Here is a 23,725-nt window from a genome sequence, read left to right as displayed (position 1 = left end):
TTCAAAGACTCACAATTTCTCTATGGATGCATGTCTTGTTAATGAAGTCAGGTTGCTTCTGGCACGTAGAATATTGAGTGCTTCTAGGTATTAATGTGTTTGGCCAACCAAAGACATTGCATAATGACAAAAATGTTTAAAGTGTGCTGGGAATACAGTGAAACGCTCTTGTTGGTGCTGTCATTAAAAACATAGTACACAAGCTATGTATGTGCATGGAAATAAATGAATTACAAATGCAAATTGCAGTTTTGAGGATAAAAGCAAATTAAGGTTTCTAGAGTCGTTCATAGTCATTCTCTGATTTAGTGTACTTCCTAGCACATATTAAGCTCTGCTTTTGTTGTTCGTTAAAAATTAAAATGCATTACAGATGGTTGTGTGTAATCCCCGGTAAAGTGCTGGTATTCCACGGAAGTGTCATACCTTTGGAATCAGTGGCCTCATTGATCTGAAAAACTGTACAGCCAGTTCTAAGATCCCAAAGGGGCTTTGGATTTCTGTTTCTTAAACAGCAGCTCCCTCCACTACACAAACACACTCCCATGCCACATGGCAAGCTTCTTTTGCAACCATGGAGAGTTCTGGAAACAGATTATGGTCAACAACAATATTGTTTGTTGTCCATCCAGGACAGGTGTTGAATATGTTTACAATTGAGGGTTTCAGCTGTGTTCTGGGCAGGGGCAGCCCTTCAATGAGGCGAGGTGAGGCAATCACCTCAGGCACCAGATTACTGGGATGCCAACAAAGCAGCAAGATGTCCTCTTGCCCCCCAGTTTTAAAAAAGGGGAAGGAGTGGAAGGAAAGTTCATGCAAGGAGGCACCATTTGGCGACCTGCCTCAGGTGCACAAATGTCTTAAGCAATCACTGGTTCTGAGGAACTCTTGGGCTCCTTGGAAGTTTATCAGGGATTCCTCAGTGAGGTCAGTAAGGGCACATACATTCTTCTCAAATGCTGTTTGCCCACCTCCCCATGCAATACTTAGCCATGGAGAGTATAGTATGGGTGTGTGCTTCTAGTTAATGCAGGTCAATGATTAGGCCCAGTAGACCTGTCAAATACTACATATGAAGTGACTGTGAACTTAGAACATGTCCGGAATATTCTGTAATACATGAACAGAGATGGAGCTGTTCCAGGCTTTAAGAGGGGTTTGGATAACTTCATGGAGAAGAAGTCTATCAACAGCTACTGGTCGGAGGGCTATCGGCCACCTCCAGCCTCAGAGGCAGGGTGCCTCTGAGTACCAGTTGGAGGGGAGTAACCGCAGGAGAGAGGGCATGCCCTCAACTCCTGCCCGTAGGCTTCCAGTGGCATCAGGTGGGCCACTGTGTGAAACAGGATGCTGGACTAGATGCTGGACTAGATGGGCTTTGGGCCTGATCCAGCAGGGCTGCTCTTATGCTAGACAAACCAACACCGAAAGAAGAAAATATAAAAGCAATGTATTTCAAATAACTCCTTTTGCTTTATTAACTGCTTTGGGTTTTTTTAAAAAATAAAAAGTTAAATTTAATTAATTAATTAATTAATTAATTAATTAAAATAACAATGACTCTGACCAGAATAGAAGCAAGGGAAGAGCCTCTGGCTTGGCTTCTTTCCAGTCACCTTTAACTCACCTCAGGGCTGCATATTCCCCATAGGTCATGTGCACAAATTCAGGAATGTTCTTGCCAACTGGTTTGCAGGGCGCCTTTGTCTTTAAGTACTGTGTGACAAGCAGAAATTCAACAGATGAAGCTTTCCCTAGCGTGAAGATGCAGTGATACGTGAAGCTTCTCCTGATAAACTGCTTGTCACACAGCTCTTAAAGGCACAGGAGCCCTGTCAGGAAAAAATAAATCTTGGTAACCCTAAGTGTGGTGGATCTTTATATAAGTGATTGTGTAAACAAGCCCTACGTGAAAGTAAATGGTGAGTCAACTGGAACAGGAGGAACTAGAGAGTAAGGGGAACAAAAGGCAATAATAGGATAGCTTTTTGGGGGCAATTACTCTAGTTTTATAGTTAGGGACGGTGTTGGGGAGTTGTTTGCATCTTTGAGCAGCTGCCCATGGACTCAGAAGGGTCCTCTCTGTCCATCTCTTTTGTGAAGTGGTGACAAAGTGAGCCAATGAGAAGGGGCCCGTGGACAGCAATTTGCTGAGAGCCTCCTGAAACCTGGAGCCAGCCCTCCTTATGATCTCATAATCAGAGGCCTTCTATGCTCAATGACTTTAGAGTGGAATGACAGCAAAGATGCTAAGTGTTACTCCTTTTTTCCAGGAGTGTAGGGAAGCACTTCCAACAATCAGGAATGTTGGTGCCAATAGAGGAAAGCTGAATGCATAATTCATAATTCACAATGCACTTAACGAGGTTTATGCAGTTTGTAACCACAGAGAAAACTATAGTAACTGTAATGAGAAGAATTGTTTACGCAGTCAATAAAAACAAGGCTACACAACTGTCATGATGAAAGTATGCCCTTGATGAGTATAATCAGAGGACAAGAAACATATCAAGGACAACCTGTGAAGCATTGAAACGGACAGATATTTTGTTCCGCTTGTTGCCATGTTAGCTTACTTGTAACTCCCTGCCAGCAATGGCTCAGGAACTTGAGTGATGTGTGGTGTTTGAATTGCATGTGTCGTGTGTTCTTGATGCCCACTGAACTTTGATCTCTTGACTGTGAAATAATAGAAGAATCTGAAATGGAAGTTCAGTTCTGCAGACTTTGAAGATCAAAAAGGACCTGACAGCATGGGAACTTCACAACTATTGATTTAATCAACTTCCTACACTGCGCTTTGGATTTTGTCGTATGCTCAAGATGTTGTAAGCTCTTTTGCATCCATTGAACACAGTGGGAGTTTCCCCCCACTGAATTCAGCAGATATGGAATTAGGCATCTGAGGATGAAAAGGTGAACAGTTTTAAATTTTTAAGTAAATCTTCTGTGTGTGCATGCCACTAAAAAGCAGCCCTGCTTGTTGTCACATGCAGACAGAAATCCCATACACAGCTATGCAGCTCATATCTGCCCAGGACATAGTAGCAAAACCTATTGCACTAGGCACCCCTGAGAATTGGCCCTGGCCTATAACATTATCAGAGAACTAGCTTTTAATTCTTGCAGAACATGAGAACTGACTGTGACCTTTCATATCTAAGGAAACATTTGTATGTCAAGAAAATGTAGTGATATATGAATGTTTCAACAGATAAAGTCCAAAATTAGATGGAGGGATAAATTATCAAGCAATCACATTTGCAAGAAGGATGTTAATTTTGATTGTCTTCAATTTCAAAAATACAACTGCCCATGCATAAGCCCTGTTCACACAACCAAATGGGATACTAGACACATAGAGTGGGCAGTGGAATCACAGTGGCCGGCCCCATCCCCAACACATTCATTAGCTCTTCTACTCAGAGCTTACACACAAGATCCATTCAAACATTAAGGTCATTCACACAATCAAAAACAGTCTGTGTTCCACCTGGGTTTGGGAGCTGTGTGTGCTCCTAATTTTCAGTTGTGTGGAAGCAAGGCAAGAGGGAAACCTGGGTAGAACTGACTGTGTGGAAGCAAGGTAAGAGGAAAAACTACCCAGGTTTTCCTCCTGCCTTGCTGCCACACAATCACTTCTACCCAGTTTTTCATCATGCCTTGCTTCCACACAACTGAAAATTGGGAGCACACACAGCTACCAAAGCCAAGTAGAACACAGTTTTTGATTGTGTGAATGACCTCATTATTTTAAAAGTCCCACCCTGTTGGCACAACCATCATTCCTCTCACTTCCCCTCCCATAGCGCTTACACTTACAGCCTTCATCTGAAGCAGCAAAGGCTTTAAGCATGATGGCGAGGGCTTTCGTGATCAAAGGCTCAGGTGCCTGTGCCTCTCAATCATGGAAGCACCCATCATCATACGTACAGCCGTCACCACTTCCAGATGAGGGCTGTAAGTGTAAGTGGCATGTCAAGCGAACATGGCATGTGTCCGTTTCTTGAGATAAATGACCTCAGAACAGTAGTACATATACTGGTAACCTCCAGGCTGTAATGCGCTCTGTGCGGGGTTGCCTTTGTATACAGTCCGGAAACTGCAGCTGGTCCAGAATACGGAGGCCAGGTTGGTCTCTGGGTCATCTCAGAGAGACCATATTACTCCTGTATTGAAAGAGCTACCCTGGCTGTCGATAAGTTTCCGGGCAAAATACAAGGTGCTGGTTATAACCTATAAAGCCATAAACAGCTTGGGCCCTGGGTATTTAAGAGAATGTCTTCTTTGTTATGAACCCCACCGCTAATTGAGAACATTGGGAAAGGTCCATCTGTCTGCATTTGCCACCAGCTCATCTTGTAGCTACTCGGGGATGGGCCTTCTCTGCTGCTGCCCCAAAGTTTTGGAATGTGTTCCCTGCTGACATAAGAGCTTTCCCATCTCTGACATTTTTTAAAAAAAAAACCTTTAAAGATGCAGCTGTTCACCCAGGCTTCTAATTAAATACGGAGGTGCTTCACACAATGAATGTGAAGTGCCAGATGGGGTTTGTGCATGCAGAGCGGGTTTAGCCCGCCCTCCCTGCACATGAGCAGTTGCTTGGGTGGCCGCATTGGCCACCCAGACAACCGGCTGCTCCGGTCGGGCACTCCTGGCCATTTCCTGCCCTAGAACCTGCCTACCAGGCATGCCCCTGGCCTTTTGGATCTTCATTGGCCCATGCTAGAATTTGATTCTTGGACTATCTGATTAGATTGTTCAGTTCAAACCACACCAGGCCCTGATAAAGAGGGAGGGAACACTTAGAGGTCGATGGCAGGGCCTTCCACCACAATCAAGCTTCTCCCTTGAAGGCATTAAATATATTTTGTATGGTTGTGTAAACAGGGTTATAGTCTACATTGTAAGACTTTAGGGGGAAGTATAAGGCTGGATTCTTGAAAGAGCATTTTCCAGATGTCCTAACTGTAGCATATAATATGTGTGGGGGGCTCTCTCTTCCCTTCATTGTTAAGTAGTATAGTAAGGAGAAAACAGGAAGGGGAACCAGCTCTGTATGAACATAAGAACAGCCCTGCTGGATCTGGCCCAAGGCTCATCTAGTACAGCATTCTGTTTCTCATAATGGCCCACCAGATGCCTCTGAGAAGGCCACAGGCAAGAGGTGAGAGCATGCCCTCTCTCCTGCTGTTGCTCCCCTGAAACTAGTATTCAGAGGCATCTTGCCTTTGAGGTGGCCTATAGTCACCAGACTAGTAGCCATTGATAGACCCGTACTCCATGAATTTGTCAAGCCCTTTTTAAAGCCATCCAAGCTAGTGGCCATCATCACATACTGTGGCAGATAATTCCATAGATTAATTATGCGCTGTGTGAAAAAGTACTTCCTTTTGTCGGTCCTAAATTTCCTGGCCTTCAGTTTCATGGGATGACCCCTGGTTCTAGTGTTATGAGAGAGGAAGAAAATTTTCTCTCTGCCCCTTTTCTTGTATATGGGAATCCTCGGCAGATTCCCCTTTACAATTATATCCCCGAACAGGCCCGCAAACCAGTCCCAGTTCGGCCAGAACCTGACCGGACCAGGTTGGTTCGAATCTGGTACGGATTTGAACCAAACTGGCCAAACTGGTTCCTCAAAGAACCCCAAAAGGTTAGTGAGGCAAGACTTTGTTTCCAGACAGACTGTGCCCTAGGAAGCTACAATTCTGCATGCCAGAACTGGCACTACAGATATTCCCCTACCCACCCACCCCATCATAATGTGAATTACTTCTAGAGACATTGTTCCATACAGTTTGCTTATTGTTAGGTTTGTAGGGTGCTTTCCAGATTAACCCCAACAACAGTGTCACAATGTTTCTGCTAAGTGTGCTTCTGTACTTCCTGTGTTGCGACACTGCAGTCCCTATGCTGTCAGAAGAGTGCCATTCACATGTCGTATGCCTTGTTTCAGATTTTATCGCTGCGATTTAGTGCTATAACTTTGTATGCCTGTTGCAAAAAAGTAGCTGTATTTTCTATTGTAGAGTTTGAGGATCATATTCAATTCAGTCCTGCCAAGCCAAAGAATCTTACCTCGATTGCAGTGGGTAATCTGGAAAACGCCCTATTGGGGCTTCCTTAGTTTGTTCAGAAGAGTACTAATACCCTACCCTGAGTCAGCCCTCTTGGTCTTTGTGTTGTGTGCTTGGGGAATAAAGTACTGTATGTTCTGTAGAGCCTTGCTTGCAATCCTCTTTACCTCTCTCACACACACACCTACCCCTGCCACGTCTAAAACTACTAAAGTAACTTGGCAACTGAGAGTCAACAAGGTAAAGTGTCCACTGTGGAGAGTACGTTAATGGCCATGCAAAGAAACATTATGCAGATGTTCAATTTCCTCTAACTAACCACAAGAAATCAAAAAAAGCAAGAGAAGGTTCAACATACAGTGTGCATGGACTGCAAGTTTACACTAGTCCTTGACTGTTAGCATCTCCAGCAATGTCTTGCATTGCTAGTTCAATGCAGTGCAGAGTACTGAAAGGCATTATGAAATCTTCCCCAAAAAACAGCTTTTTATTGCAAATCCTGTGTTGGCAGTCCTCTTTAATATTGTTAAACTAGGAGACATTGTGTTAGAGGATCTAGTAAATAGTTTTTTACACCTCTTTATTTGAACTAAAGGAACATCATGATATGGTTAAAGTTTAATAATACTGTCAAGTGAAATAAAATTATTTCCTCACAGAATCCTATGCTTGCCAGGTGCCTGGATTAAAATGAGCAGAAAATTCTCTTTCAGCCATCAGTGAAAATGTCCAACATTGTGCTTTATGTTCTGCCTGACAAATTATGCTCTGGGTTTTGCGCTTATCATGAAGAGTTATTCTTGAAGAGAAGGTGAAGAGATGCACATTTCATGGTAACAAATGAAATAGGGGTGAGTGGGTTGCATTAACAGCATCACTTTAAAAAAAATATCATTTCCGGTTCTTGACACCTTATTGTCATTATAGCTGAAGGACTTGATTTGCCTTGGCTTCCATTGTAGACAATATTGAACTAGATGGGCCAATGGTCTGACTTGGTATAAGGCAGCTTCCTGTGTTCTATGTTCAAATGAGACATATCTGCAGAACTGCATAATGCCTCAGATACTTTCTTGCAGCTTTTTCTTTTCAACAGAATATTAAAGAGAAGCAATACAATATCAGATAAACACGAGAAGAAAGTAAGGTCCTATTTTTCTACACCACTGATTACCATTTAGGCCAAATACTTTATATATGCACACTGATAGCAGAGTTAACATATCAGCCAGTCACACAGAGCTAAAAGTTTCCTTGGGATGCTTCCCTACTAATATGAACATAACAAGATGCAGCAGGGTAAGGAAGATCATTTCTGAGGTTTACATAGTTAGTTAGTTGTTTATTTACGATCTTAGATCAAACATAAGGTTTACATAGAAAGCTGCTTTATACCAAGAAGTTACACCATTGGTCCAAGATGGTCCACACTGACTGGCAACATCTCTGCAATGGGAAAGGATCCAGAAAATCTGTTCCTTCTAGAAATAGTGGTATCTAAACTCCAGGCATGCACTCCAACATTTTGCTCAAGAATGGCAAATTTGAGACTGAGTGAAAAGTAGATTCAAAAGCAAAGTACTGTATAGTCAGAGCAATATTGTACACAATGATCTACATTCAGATAGGCAACAGTTACAGAATCTCCTTCAGAAGCAGCAATAAAGGATACTGCTGTACTTACAATACTAAAGTCTCCCTCATAACTATGTCTTTTTTCATAAGCCCCAAAGAAAAATATAAAGTTCACTGAAGTGCATCTGAGGCAAGCCGGGTCCTGACATCAGCTGTTTGAATTTCTTGAATTCTTTTTTTTTTAAGTGGGGTTGTTTTTTTAAAGGGTAGAAGCTTATTCTTGTTTGATCCAAAATAGACTGACAAATGACTGGAAAGCCTTCAAGGCAGAGGAAGCTGTGAAGAAATGCACAGATGTTCTGAAGGAAACATTTAATGCCAAACTAAGCTTGCAAAGAAGGCTTCTGCAGAGGAAAAGTTGTGTCAAAGACTTATGGGCATAATGTTTTCTCGGATGACCTTGTGTGTAGAATTTTTTCAAGTCCCAGCTTGGAATTCTGGAATTCTAATAATGGAACTGTGGATGGCCTATTCGGGTGCAGGTATTCCCTGTGTTATGGGAACATTTTGAAAAGTCAGCATATATGGAAAAGTCAGAGTATAATCAGCCCTGAATGTTGTGTGCAAGCTAGGGAACAAGCCACTAGGACTGTTAACCAGTCAGGTGGTGTTGGTTTCTTAAGGTACACCAGGTTTTTAAATGTTGACCAGATTTCTAGAAAAGCAAAAGGCAAAGCCATTTAATCTTGATATAGCAGGAGGAGAGCAACTGGCCCAATCCATCCCCAGCACAGCATCCCTTTGAGGAGAGGTCTATCCTTAGCTACTAGTTGGAGGGCTAAAGGCCACCTCTAGCCTCTAGGGCAGGATGCCATTGAGTACCAGTTGCCGGGGAGTATCAGCAGGAGAGAGGTCATGCCCTCAACTCCTGCCTGTGGCTTCCAGCGGCATCTGGTGAGACACTGTACGAAACAGGATGCTGGACTAGATGGGCCTTGGGCCTGATCCAGCAGGGCTGTTCTTATGTTCTTAATCCTCTCAAATTTTCCAGTGATTGCAAGGACACAGTTAGGTGAGAGGAGGCTCCAATTATTGCACAAGATCCATTTCCAGCCACCAGCCAAGCCACCCCTACTCCTTTCCTTAGCCTTTCACTCCAGCAGCGGCAGTGTTTGAGCCAAGTGCAACCCGGGGAAGAGCCCTAGATAAGTGGCAGAGCATATGCTTTGCATGCACAAAGTCCCAGTTTAGTCACCGGCAGCTCTATTTAAGTGTATCAGTGATAGAAAGATTCCTTCCAGAGACCCTGGAGAGATGCTGCCTTCCAAAGCAGACAATCCTCGACTCAATGGACCAAGGGTCTGATCAGTATAATGTACTTCATGTGCAAAGTGCCCTCTCGGGAGGCAGGCAGTAAGAGCTTGAGCTCAGAGCCCATCACAGCTGCCTGCCGTATCCAGGTTCCATCCTGTACTGTGTGCCTGCCTCTTGTTCCTCCTGAGCCTTTTGGAGCACCCTGACATGCTAGCATAGGGATCAAAGTATAAGGAAAGCCTCAGCCTCACCTGCTTAACGTAGAGAGGAGAGCTGGTCTTGTGGTAGCAATCATGACTTGTCCGCTAAGCTCAGCAGGGTCCACCCTGGTTGAATATGAAGGGGAGACTAGAAGCGTGAGCACTGCAAGATATTCCCCTCAGGGGATGGAGCCGCTCTGGGAAGAGCAGAAGATTTCAAGTTTCCTCCTTGGCTTCTCCAAGATAGGGCTGAGAGAGATTCCTTCCTGCAACCTTGGAGAAGCTGCTGCCAGTCTGTGTAGACAATACTGTGTTAGGTGGACCAATGGTCTGACTCAGTAGAAGGCAGCTTCCTGTGTAGCATACATGCATCATGCTACTGCCACAGGCAGAGAAGCAAGACCAGCAAGAAGAATTGGCAACCTTAATTATACACACTGAATTGCATGTGGCATTTGTGCCATGTTTAAAAGCATCCAACTCAGCCCTGATACAGGCAGCCCTCACCCATCCCCACTACCCCTTTGTCTGATATCCCCAAACCTTCCAGTTTGCTTTCCGGGCTTGTTTTCTCCTTGTCCAAGACCATGTCGCAGGAAAGACTGGGGTGGGGAGAGAAGACAGTATCAGGTCAGCAAGGAGATGACCCTGCACCCCCTGCACACATGGTCTCACCCAGTCCAGTTCCTGTCCAGGAAGGAAGCTAAGGAACAAATGAATGCTTTATTAAAGTCTTTAACCAGTACAGAAATACAGTAATGCAGGAATAATATAGGGATACAAATACCATTCAAAACCAACTGTAGAGGAAGCTAAGGGATTAGCCTGGCTGCTGGGAGGCTGGAGGAATCTCCTACCTACCTGGCTGCACTGGCTGCTTCTACTTGTTCTGGGGTAGAGGAGTGAGTGAATAAGGCTTATTTACTACAACGACAAGTGTGTGTGTGTGTCTGCCTGTCCCCAAAAGGCTCACAATCTAAAAAGGGAACACATAAGATAGACACCAGCAACAGCCACTGGAGGGATGTTGTGCTGGGGATGGATCGGGCCAGTTGCTCTCCCTCTGCTATATCAAGAGAATCACCACTTTGAAAAGGTGCCTCTTTCATTCAGTTAGCAGGGGATTGACCATTAAATTATTGAGCCCTTTTAAAAGAATTAATTCGAGTTATAGGACCATTATATACAATGATTGTATTGTGTGACACCTTGATGATGGGTGGAGAAGCAGGACATATTTTGTGGGGGAGGGGGAAGCCCTTGCAATCCTTGGAGTCATCCAGGGGGTCTTTTTGGAGGCCTGAGCTTCTTTCCCAACAGGCATCTTTGGGCATGTCTTATGGTCTCTCTCAACACCCCCAAACACTCCCTCACCCTTAACGGGAGCATGCAGAGGCTTTCTGCCTATTCACATTCTCCACTCGCATGTTAAGATAATAGTTTACAATTGAGCTGGTGGAAGCTGCAGACTGTGGCCTTAGAATGCACATCACTCATGTCTGCAACATGAAACAACCACAAACAAAGAAATTAAACTTTTGCAATCCTGAGGAGTGAGCCCAAAGAAGAGCTGCTTTCTGTTGCAAATTACTGCTTTTGATAGGCAGCACCAGGGTGTTTTCCACACTGGACGCTGTAACGTACGCACAACGTTTCTGTTGAGTGCCCAATCAGATTGCCCTCGGTATCGCCACGTTGCAAGAAGGATGCTGTACACATTCCTCATGCCTGGATCAGGGGCGTAACTATAATAGGGCAAGGGGAGACAGTTGTCTGGGGGCCCACTGCCTTGGGGGGCCCCCCCAGAGGCAAGTCACATGACTGACTCCCCCAGCCGTGCACCCGCCCGGGCTTCCTTCAGTTATATTCATCCTCCGAAATTGATGTGAGTGTAAAGACCTGGAGCTACCATATTTCTTTAAGATATCTTTACTTCATGAGCTAAGCTTCAGTAAGGCGGGGGTGGGGCGGGGATTTTAAAATCTCGTCTCTGGGCCCACTCTAACCTTGCTACGCCCCTGGCCTGGATGCGGATCATAATGATGCGATTTTGCCCAACAATGCTGTTAATGCATCACAGGAAACTAGTTGTTTTTTTCCGTATTAGGGAGGCGACATGCATACTTAATGTGCTGCAATGTGTGGCAGTCAGGACAGATTTTAATTTTTATTCTGAAAATGGCATCTGCTTCCTCCCTGCCTCTTTAAATGTTCAGCTCTCATGACGGGCGTTGCATATGGAGGGAAGGACAACATGCAGGGTTGCCAACTCTGTGTTGGCAGAAATCGGGACAGGGAAAGGAATGCTCTCTGGGGCAGGAAGATTGGCTGGGGCTTGCTGGTGAGTAGCAACACTGACAGGCATGCTGCTGCACTGCTAAAAGAAAGACACTACCCCTCTCACCGCCGCGGCCACCACTCACTGCCTGAAGGAGGAAGGAGGGAGGGATGGAGTCAGAGAAAAGGCAGGCAAAAGACTCCCTTCCTCGGGCCTGCCGTTCCTCCAAATGGGCTGATTTCAGGCTTCTGCTCATGCCTTCCAACTTCAGGCAGTGAGTGGCGGCCACGGCGGTGAGTGCTGTTGCTAGAATACAGGAGGAGGAGGAGTGCCTTTCTTTTAGCAGCGCAGCAGCACTCCTGTCAGTGTCGCCACTCACCAGCGCACCACCCGCCCCAGCCAGCCAGCCCCCACCTCTCCCTCCGAAACCCCATTGGCCCGAGACAGAGGAGGAGGAGGGACCAGTGGGTGCGTTCTAGAGGTGGACTATCAAAGCTCCCTGCCTGGAAAAACCACTGCAGTAATCAGACAGATTACTGCCTGAGAATTGCTATGCTCCCAGTTTCAAACCACTGCCTCATTGTGTTAGACTTTGCAACACTTTAAGCGTTGCAAATCTCGTAGTGTGGAAAACACCCAGAGGTGCTTTTTATCAGCTTTGGCTGATACACCAGTTGCGTCCATTTCTTGGGATAAAGCTGTCAGTTGATAAGTGCCGCAGAACAGTGGTACATGTGCTGGTAACCTTGGGACTTGACTACTTCAATGTGCTCTATGTGGAGCTGCCTTTGTATGTAGTCCAGAATCTACAGTTGGTTCAGAATGCGGCCGCCAGGTTGGTCTCTGGGTCATCTCGGAGAGACCATATAACTCCTGTATTGAAGGAGCTACACTGGCTGCTGATATGTATTCCAGGAAAAATACAAGGTGTTGGTCATAACCTATAAAGGCCTAAATGGCTTAGACCCTGTGTAGTTAAAAGAAGATCTTCTTCGCCCTGATCCCCACCACCCATTAAAATCATCTGGAGCGGTCCATCTACAGTTGCCACTGGCCTGTCTGGGGGCTACTAAGGGATGGGCCTTCTCTGTTGCTGCCCGAGGCTTTGAAATGCACTCCCTCTTGAAATAAGAGCCTCCCCATCTCTGACAACTTTTAAAAGATCAGTCAAGACACATCTGTTCACCCAGGCTTTTAATTTGATTTACAGTTTTAATAGTTTTTACACTTCTAACATGTCTTAAATTTTAAATTGTTTTAATGTTTTAATTTGTTTAATTATATTTTTATTGTAAACCACCCAGAGATGTGAGTTTGGGGCAGTATAAAAAATTGTTAAACAAACAAACAAACAACTTAACTACTCTAGCATTTTGTGTAGAAATAGGGAGACTGGTATTTTATGCACAATACAAACCAGATCTCTTGGTAAACAGGTTCTCCTACCAGCATAGGAGTATTTTTAATTTTATTTTATGACCTGCACATCTTGACACAAATCATTTAAATAACTTGCAATGAATGCCTTTATGCTCCATATATTGCTATTTTGCATGGATAACTATGTGCCAAACGCCTGATGTAATTTATATCACGAAGGTACCTATTGATTCCCCGACAACAGTTGCATAAATTCTGGGAATTTAAATTCTTCCTTGAGCTCAGCCTGGGGAATCATGAACTACCTCTTAGCAATTAAGCACCTAGCAAACAGCTCAAATTAATCTTTCAATTTAATGTCCCTCTGCAAAAGAAAATAGAACCTCTTAGACACGATTTATGTCAGTCATAAGAAAAATAAGTTACCTGAACTTTAGAATCAAAATAGAGAGGGTAATTTCAGATAAAACAAAGTCAGGGCACTAGAAAGTCTGGTACATAGCAGGGGCATAGGCAGCTCGTGGTGGACGGGGGATTAGCCCCCACCGGCAGCCCCTATCCCATTGCGACCCGGGGCATGTGCAAGAGCGCACCCCTAATCACGCCTCTGGTGACATCAGATACAGGGGGTATGGCCAGTATTGGGAATGGGGCAGTTCAGTAACAGGAATGGAGCTGTTCTTGGGAGGCAAAGAAAGGAGATTCCAGCCAGCGATTCAATGAAGGGATGACTGGGGGATGGGGAATGGGGCTGTGTGGCTCTGTTCCCAATGTTGGCCATGCCCCCTGCATCTGACGTCGACACAGAGGAATGGCCACTACCCAGGAGAGGGTCCATTTGGACCCTCTCCTGATCCTCTGCAGTCAGCACCACAGTCATCTGGGAGTGAGGCAGGGGAAGAAGTCCCCACCACATAAGTGCTGGGATAAAACACTGGCTGGAGGAGAGGAGCATGCCTCTAACTAACTAACTCAATATTGTTTGCACTGACTGGCAATGGCTCTCCAAGCTTTAAGGCAGAAGTCTCTCCCTGGAATTGCCAGGGAGTGAACCTGGCTGGGACCATATGCATGCAAGCATATGCTCTACCACTGAGCTATGGCCCTATGCAGTAATGGGAATATCTTACAGCAGACAGTGCTCATGTGTAGTCACCCATCCAAATGCAAACTAGGGGCTAAGGCAGACCCTGCTTAGCAAAGGGGACAATTCATTCTTGCTACCACAAGGAACATAGGAAGCTGCCATATACTGAGTCAGACCATTGGTCCATCTAGCTCAGTATTGTCTTCACAGACTGGCAGCGGCTTCTCCAAGGTTGCAGGCAGGAGTCTCTCTCAGCCCTATCTTGGAGATGCCGGGGCGGGAACTTGGAACCTTCTGCTCTTCCCAGAGCGGCCCCATCCTCTGAGGGGAATATCTTACAGTACTCACACATCTCCCATTCAAATGCAAACCAGGGTGGACCCTACTCAGCAAAGGAGACAAGTCATGCTTGCTATCACAAGACCAGCTCTTACCTAATCGGTAGTGTTTTGGGTTCAAAATAACACAAGCAACAAAATCTGATTACTTTCTGCAGAATTTAGGTTTTCGTTGTTCCACTCTTGAAGAATTTAATGAAACGTAACAGAAATTGTGGGCAGAAAAAAGAAAGCCACTTCCTTTGGTCATACTGAGCATGCTACATGGCAGTTGAGCATGCTCGATTACACAGGGTAAGAAAATCAGGCAGAGTAAGTAAAAATAACATTACAGCGGACCTGGCTGCTTTGAGTCTGAGGGTAAAGGAGGGTTATCATTGGGACTGGGGACAGGCTGGGTAGGCTTCCTCTCCTCCTCCAGGTTGGAGTCCAGGTGAATTCTAACATCCAAAGAGGATTTCCCAATCTGTCTCAACCCAAACATCCTGTCTAAAAAAATTCCGAAAAGAACAAAATAGGGTAGTACTCTGTGTGTGTGGCCGGTGGGACGGGGGGGGGGGCCCTCTGGTGAAAGCACCATGAAAGTACTAATGAAAGTGAAAGTACTAATGAGTACTAATGAAAACTGAAAAATATTTTAATACAATGTGATAAACATATATAATGCCAGTTTAGTATAAGACACATAGAAACATCCAAATACAGCACATTTTAAATATATAATAAAACAATGATTGAGAAGATGAAAGAAATAATGCAGAATATGTTCACGGAAAGAATATGACATGGAAGATGATAAGGAAGAGAACGTGTAGCTCTTCACCAGTCTTTGTTGGAGTATCTATTCATCATGTGACAAATCCAAGCTACAATCTCACAAGAGTGGTATAAACTACTTACTTAAGAAAAACTGAAAAAATATTAATGTATAGCTTGAGCCATTTCTCTGAAGGGGAAGAAGGGAGCTGTTATTTCACAGCTAACAAAATTGAGGAAAGATATATAATTGTTTGGCTCAGTTTAGAAAAACTTGAGTTAGAAATGGAATACCATGGTTTAATCCTATTGTATTGGCTTACTAAACACCAATGAGGTATTTAGTGTTTGCATTCATACTTTTTCCAGATTTCCCTGAGCAAAAAGAAACAAATGAAGGGAAGTTGACTTCAGGGCACAGGAAATAAGTCTGCCCAGAGTGGTGTCAACTAGAGATGTGCACGAATTGGATCACGCGATTTGATTTGAACTCAAATTGAATTGCAAAATCATCGTGTCAATTCATTGAAACAGCAGCCATTTCGACAAATCTACTCGAATCGATTTGAGTGATTTGAATTATTCGGCCATAGGGAACAATGGGGTGTTTTGAGTTCCCCATTGTTGCCCATGGCCAAAATAAACTGCACTCATAGAGTGTACACGACAAGTTTTACATTGCAATTTGCAGTATCGTGGTAACATCATAGGCACAAGTTGCTCTCTCACACACAATTATGATTCCTTACTTCAGCGTTGCAGCAGCTGCCACAGCAAAACCCTTAGCTGTAAGTATAGCCATAAGCTTAACTAGAATGTCTTCAGCCCCATTTTGCCTGAGTACACCTTGCAATGCAGAATGCAGAGCAGTGAGTGCAGCAGAAGTTATTCTCAAGGCCAGACATGGGTCTCATCTCACAGCAATTACCAAGAAAATAATACACATATTCATAGAGCTGAGTTGCCACACTGTCCATTTCCCACCACAACACCATCTCACAAAAGACCAAACCACAATTCAAGGCAGGCAGGCAGGCACCCAAGTTCTGCCTTTGTCAATCTGAGATGCAGCAAAACCGGACAGTTAATAATATAGCAGCAATATCACAGCATATGATACTCAATACTAAGAAAAGAAAACCACAAAATCAAACCTTCCTTGATTCCTTCCTTCCTCCTCTCCTGATGAATCCTCTTCAAGGGCACTCGCTCTCTGCATCCCCTCCCCAGGCCCTTTGAAAACATTTTGAAATTCCCTACTTTTTTGCTCCCCCTCACTCCTCACTCCTCCCAGCCTATGGGGGAACAGTAGCCCATGACAACACTTGATTTGTATAACAAGCCAACCAAGAAGCAAGGAGATCTCAAGCCAATCAGAAGCCAGTGCCATAAAACCAATCAGCAAGGGGGGGAGGCCCCCAGAATGGTGCTCAAATCACTTGAATTGATTCAAACTCAAATTAGGATCATTTCAATTCAAACTTGAATCAGGCCCTTTACTTTAAGGGTGTTTCATTTCAAGTTGGAATCACTCATAATGGCCTGATTCGGACTTGAATTGATTCAAACTAGAATTTATTTGCACATCTCTAGTGTCAACAAACACTTCCCAAAGCCACACCTCTGTCGCAAGGTTTATCTACTGTATCCATGGGGTCTCTCCATACAGCTCCACAGAGATGATGGAGTATTCTAGCAAACCACTGTAAAAAAGTGCAACTTACATGCATACTGCATGTTAAGCACAAATTGTCAAGAAAAAAACTGAATACCACTGGCTGTATGAACGGCACTTCTCTCTCGCCTATGAACTCACACCTACCCTAAGTGTAGCAAAGCGACTTAAAACCGCCATTTGGAAAAGCTCCTGGTGCTGAGCAACACTTTTCAGGGAACCCTATCTTGGCTCAGGGTTATGGGGAGGCCTTCCTAAGATAGTTCTGAAGTCTTGAGGAATGATAGAACCAGAAGACAAATAGTTACAGAATCTTACTTACATTTTTGAATGTCTTTCAGAGTCAAAGGGAAAGACACTGGAAAGGACTGACCTCTGACTTAGAATGCTAATAACATACTGACAAAAATGCTATTAATGCACTAAAATGGGTGGCTGTGAGTACTAAGTCAGTAATAAATTAAGACCATTGATGTTGTATAAATAAATAATAGGCACTAAGGAGAGTCTCTCAAATTCTCTCTCTCTCTCCATATAACACACATAGAGGTTGCGCACACAACCTCTTTTCTCGGAGCTGGGGGAAGGCAGGATCACTCCATGTGATCCAGGCTGAAGCCCTGCTTACCGCACTCGCAGACAAGCACTGCTGCATCAAGCAACGCAGCAGCATGGAGGCTGGGGGAAGCATGCCTGGCTTTTAGATATCCCACAATACACTGCACGATGCAGCCTGAGCACACACAAGACCTCAGATCTGAGGTTGAGGGCATGTTTGCACCTTCTAACCCCGGTTAAGGGCTGGATCATAAAGTCAGGCTAGCGGGGGTGGAAGTGTAGGGATCAGGAGCAACCCCAGCTCTCCACACGAGCAACCCAATCCAGGCTGGGCTGCTCTAGCTTGGGTTGGGCTGCTCATGTGAATAGGCTCATAGACAGTGTCTCTCTCTATCACCCTCAATCTCTTTCATTCACATGAGAGCTGGTCTATAGAGAGGAGAGCTGGTCTTGTGGTAGCAAGCATGACTTGTCCCCTTAGCTAAGCAGTCAGACCAATAGCTTCGTATTGTCTTCACAGACTGGCAGCGGCTTCTCCAAGGTTGCAGGCAGAAATCTCTCTCAGCCCTATCTTGGAGAAGCCAAAGAGGGAACTTGAAACCTTCTGCTCTTTCCAGAGTGGCTCCATCCCTTGAGGGGAATATCTCACAGTGCTCACACATCAAGTCTCCCTTTCATATGCAACCAGGGTGGAACCTGCTTAGCTAAGGGGGCAAGTCATGCTTGCTATCACAAGACCAGCTCTCCTATCTAGAACAAACAAACAAACAAACAACAGCTCTCCTCTCCGGTTTTTAAAGGTAGACTGCTTGTGGACATGGAAGTTACATTTAGCACCCACAACCCAGGTCTTTGACAGACCTCTCCCCTTTCTTCATGATTCTGTCTAATCTCTTTAGAGCCACCTAAGTGTCCATCACTCCATCTTGTGGCAATGGGTTCCCTACATGCCTTATTTATTTAGGGCACCTTCCAATGAACATTACACAGGTGATTCACAGCACATTAAAAAACAAGGCACAATCTAAAAACAACCAGCAGCAACATTTAAAACAGAGAGAAAACCAGTGAAAAATATTATGTGGTCTCTGGACTTTGGACTTTTCATATTTACCATCTTAAATCCTCTCCTAAAATGTTGTACTACAGTGTTCAGGAAAATTAATAATTTTATTATTTATCAACCACCCAGCACTATTAATTTAGATTTTAGATTGTGAGCCCTTTGGGGACAGGGATCCATCTTATTTATTTATTATTTCTCTATGTAAACCGCCCTGAGCCATTTTTGGAAGGGCGGTATAGAAATCGAATTTATTATTATTTGATGATGATGATGATGATGATGATGATGCAACAGAAAAATGTAAAAAATAAATATATACTTTTTTAAAAAAGTATCTTGCTGAATCCGAACAGAGGTACCATCTTCACATGATGGCCACTCATATGCCTCCAGGGAGCCCACAAGCAGGTGATGAAGGCAATAGGCCTCCCTCTGTTATTCCCCAGCAACGCGCTTTCAGAGGAAGACTGAGTGAACATGGAGGCTCTACGTAGCCATCATTTACTTACTTACTTATTCGATTTATATACCGCCTTTCCAAAATGGCTCAGGGCGATTTACAACAGGATAAACACAATTAAAACCAGTTAACAATCAAAATCAAAACTATAAAAACAGAACAAGACCTATCAAACATTCAAACAGCTGAAAACCCTGGAAAACCAGGGCAACCATTTAAAACAATTTAAAACAGTTTACAGTAGTATAAAAACTACAGAAGGCCAGGCCAAACAGATAGGTTTTAAGGGCACTCCTGAAAGACAGTAATGAACTCAAATGACGGGTTTCTCCTGGGAATGCATTCCACAGCCCAGGAGCAGCTACAGAGAAGGCCCGCCTCTGAGTTGCCACCAGACAAACCGGTGGTAACTGGAGATGGACCTCCTCAGATGACCTTAACGTGCGGTGGGGATCATGCAGAAGAAGGTGCTCTCTAAGATAACTTAGAGATATCATGCCCCCTCTCATCCCTTTAGAGTCATCTAGGTTAGTGGCCATTGCCCCATTTGTGGTGAACAGTTCCCTATATGTATTGTTTATTTAGGGCACCATTCAATTAACAATATCTGGGTAGTTCGCAACATCTTAAAAGAGAAACAAGACACTATCTAAAACCTTAACACAACCAGCAGACACACTCAAAACGGAAGGGATTAAAGCAGTGAATAATATTAAAAGTTATCAGATGTTAATAGAGTGGGGAATTTTTAAAAAAGGGTTTCTTCTGTGGACCTGAGCTGATATTGGTGCATGAATGAAGAAATATTTCTTTTCCCTGGTCGTGATTCTGCCAACCATCACTTTAGTTGGAAGACTCCAGGTTTTAGTAGTGTGAGGGAGATAAAACATTCCTCCAAACCACTTTCTCCAGGCCATGCATTGTTTTATCCTCTTCTCTATTGCATCCCCCTCACTTTGTTGGTAAACTAAAAAGCCCCAGATAGATAGGTTGTCCTTGCACACAAAGTGCTCCAGCCACCTAATCATTTTAGGTGCACTTCACGGCTTTATCAGCTACTATCCATGTAGTTTTCTTGGTAAAATACAGGAGTGGTTCACCATTGCCTTCTCCCATGCAGTATGAAATGATGCCTTTGTTGTTGTCACTGAAGTAATCGTCCGCCTCCAGCATCTTCCAGGATATGCCCCAATGACTGATGCAGAAGAAGAAGAAGTTGATGAGTTCTATGCTCAAGTTCAGCCTGAAATTGACACAACATGCAAGCAAGATGTGGTGGTGGTGGTTGGAGACTGGAATGCCAAAGTTGGAAAAGGTAAGGAGGAAAACACAGTCGGCCTATATGGCCTAGGAAACAGAAACGATGCAGGAGAATGACTTATTAGTTTCTGCCAAGCCAATGATCTCTTCATTGCTAACACATTCTTCAAACAACCAAAGCATCACCTATACACATGGATATCACCAGATGGAGTACAGAGAAATCAAAATGATTTCATTATTGTTGCAAGGAGGTGGAAGAGCTCAGTTATAACAGCAAAGACATGGCCGGGGCCAATTGTGGAACAGATCACAAACTGCTCAAGTGCAAGTTCCAAGTCAAGCTAAAGCAGAAAAACAAAGCTATTCAGCTTCCACGATATGATCTTGAGAATGTACCCACCATTTTCAAGGAGAACATCAGGAACCACTTTGAAGTTCTAAACCCCATTGATAGGGAACCAGAGGAACTGTGGAATGAAATCAAAGAAGTTATTAAGGATGAATGTGAAAAGAGACTGCCAAAGACCAAGAAACAGAAGAAAGAAAAATGGATGTCAGAACAGATGGTAGAAATTGCCCAGAAGAGGAGAGAAGCGAAAGTCAAGAAAGATAAAGACCTCAGGAAGGAACTTAATAGAGAATCTCAGAAAGCTATAAGAACAGATAAGGAGAAGTATTACAATGACATCTGTAAAGACCTTGAGGATGGAAATAGACATGGAAAAACAAGGAAGGTTTCCCAAAAGATCTCTGAACTCAGAGAGCAGTTCCAACCTCGAATTAGTATCTTAAGGGATGCCAAAGGACAGATAATAACTGATTCCGAGAAAATCAAACATTGCTGGAAGGAGTATACTGAAAATCTGTACAGCAGGGACGTCAATATCCAAGATACTCTAGAAGATATTCCCTACTTGCAAGAACCTCTAGTATGGAAAGATGAAGTTAGATCAGCACTCCAGTTATTACCAAGTTGGAAGGCTACAGGAACTAGTGGAATAGCTATAGAAATATGGCCGGCAACAGAAGAAGAATCAGTCAAGGCTCTAACCAAATTATGCCAGCAAATTTGGAGAATGACACAGTGACCAACAGATTGGAAGAGGTCAGTCTACCTACTCATACCAAAGAAAGGAGATTTAATAGGTTACGCAAACCATCGCACAATATCCTTAATTTCACATGCTAACAAAATAATGCTCAGGATCATCCAATGCAGATTAGAGCCCTACATGGAACGGGAAATGCCAGATGTTCAAGCTGGTTTCAGAAAAGGCCGAGGAACAAGAGACATCATTGCTGATGCACGCTGGATAATTGAGAAAGCCAAAGAATACCAGAAAGAAGTCAATATGTGCTTTATAGACTACAGAAAAACCTTCGATAGCATCGAACATGTCAAGTTGTGGAATATCCTGAGGAAAATGGGCACCCCAGAACATCTCATTGTTCTCATCAGAAACCTATACACAGGACAGGAAGCCACAGTCCAGACAGAACATGGTGAAACAGACTGGTTCCAGATCGGCAAAGGAGTAAGACAAAGCTGTATACTTTCTCCTTCTTTATTCAATTTCTGTGCTGAACATATACTGAGAGAAGCTGGATTGGAAGAAGATGAGTGTGGTTTTAAAGTTGGAGAAAGAAACATCAATAACCTGCACTACACTGATGACACCACTCTGATAGCTGAGAATGCAGATGATCTGCAAGTTCTAGTAATCAAAGTCAAGGAGCACAGTGAAAAAATGGGACTACAATTAAATGTAAAGAAGACTAAACTAATGACAACAGGTACAGCAACCAGCCTCAGAACTGACAATGAAGACACTGGTGGATAGCTTCTGCCTTTTAGGATCGACCATCAACAGTAAAGGATCCAACAGTCAAGAAATACGCTGCAGACTAGCAGCACTTGGTAGGGTTGCAATGAAGGCCTTGGAAAGGATATTTACAGTAGATGCTGTGACGTGTCTATACCTACAAAGGTTAGAATAATTCAGACCATGGTTTTCCCTGTGACACTCTATGGATGCAAAAGCTGGACTTTGAAGAAGCAAGATAGAAAAAGCATTGACGCTTTGGTGCTGGAGAAGACTTTTGAGGATACCATGGACAGCCAGGAAAACAAACAAATGGATCATAGAACAAATCAATCCAGAATTTTCACTTGAGGTACAAATGACCAGGCTCAAACTATCATACTTCAGATACATTATGCAAAGATCCAGCTCCCTTGAGAAGTCCGTCTTGCTGGGAAAAGTTGAAGGAGACAACCAGCAGCAAGGTGGATGGACTCGATCATTCATTCATTCATTCATTCATTCATTCATTCAATTATGACAGCAATGAATGCATCACTGAGAGACCTTAAAGGCCAAGTTGAAGACCGATCATCCTGTAGAGAATCTATCTATGTGATCACTAAGAGTCGACACCGACTTGATGACACTTAATCAATCAATCAGTCACCTATATCGGGCAGCAGTGATATAGGAAGGTGCTGAAGGAGGATGCTCACTTCAGTGAGAACGGCAAAGGCATCATCTCATACTGTGTGGGAGGAAGGCAATGGTAAACCACTCCTGTATTCTACCAAAAAAACCACATGGCTCTGTGTCACCAAGAGCTGACACCGACTTGACAGCACAGTTGTGTCAGCGCTTATAAAAAGGACAATTCAGAACTGCACAATAGTATGCACGTGTAATTCATGGGCATAGTGTGTACCACTTCAAAACATACCTGTGCATTTTCATTGTCTGTGCATGCACAGACCCTTTGTTGCATAGAGTCACATTATGTGACTTTGAGAAGTCTACAAAGAGCGGGAGAGAATCCTCAGAGGTGGAAAATTGGCAGTACAATTGCAGAAGCGTTTTAGATTCATTGGGGAAGAGTCTGTGGGGATCATGCTGCAAGGAACCAAGGAACTGAGCATTGCTCTGCGACATAATTCAGTGTGAAGTGTAGACTTAGACCAACTGTGTATGGAGTGTTCAAATATATATTGTGCAAAAAATAGCTGGTGCCAAGGATTCAAGCAACTAGAATGCAAGCCAAAGTTGCCTAGTGAAAAAATAAACAGATGACGTCTCTAGATAATCTTTCTCACAATTAGTCTATATCAAATCAAAACATTTTTTGTGTGGATTGTGCCTCTCAGCCTTTAGTTTGCATGCATCCATAAGATTCTAAAATATGTGTTTAGCTGCGTTCGAGGCCAATCAGAGAGCCAGAAGGCAGATACTTATTTTAATAAATACGATTGTGGGTTCTCTACTCCCAGAGTAATGAGAAGTGCTATAGGCTGTGCTCTTCAGCTTTGGTTCTCTGAGAGCGATCTAGAGATCTATTGTATTTTTAAAAATATTTTCTTCTCCAAAACACCACTTTGTCCCAGTCTCTTGCTGATGTCTGCAGTGGGATCTTGGTCCTTTTCCTGAGGTTGGTGTCTTTTTCAGTGTATCAATGAACATAGGAACATAGGCAGTTGCCTTATACCGAGTCAGAACTCAGTATTGTCTGAACTGACTGGCAACAGCTCTCCAAGTTTTCAGGCAGGAATCTTCCCAATCCTACCCAGAGATGTCAGGAATTGAACCTGGGACTTTCTGAATGTAAGTAGATACTCTGCCACTCAGCAATATGGACTCATTCCCTAAGGGGAATATCTGACAGCAGACAGTGCTCACATG

Source organism: Hemicordylus capensis, chromosome 3, assembly GCF_027244095.1.
Source record: "Hemicordylus capensis ecotype Gifberg chromosome 3, rHemCap1.1.pri, whole genome shotgun sequence".
Lineage (NCBI taxonomy): Eukaryota > Metazoa > Chordata > Lepidosauria > Squamata > Cordylidae > Hemicordylus > Hemicordylus capensis.
This window is presented reverse-complemented; position numbering follows the sequence as displayed.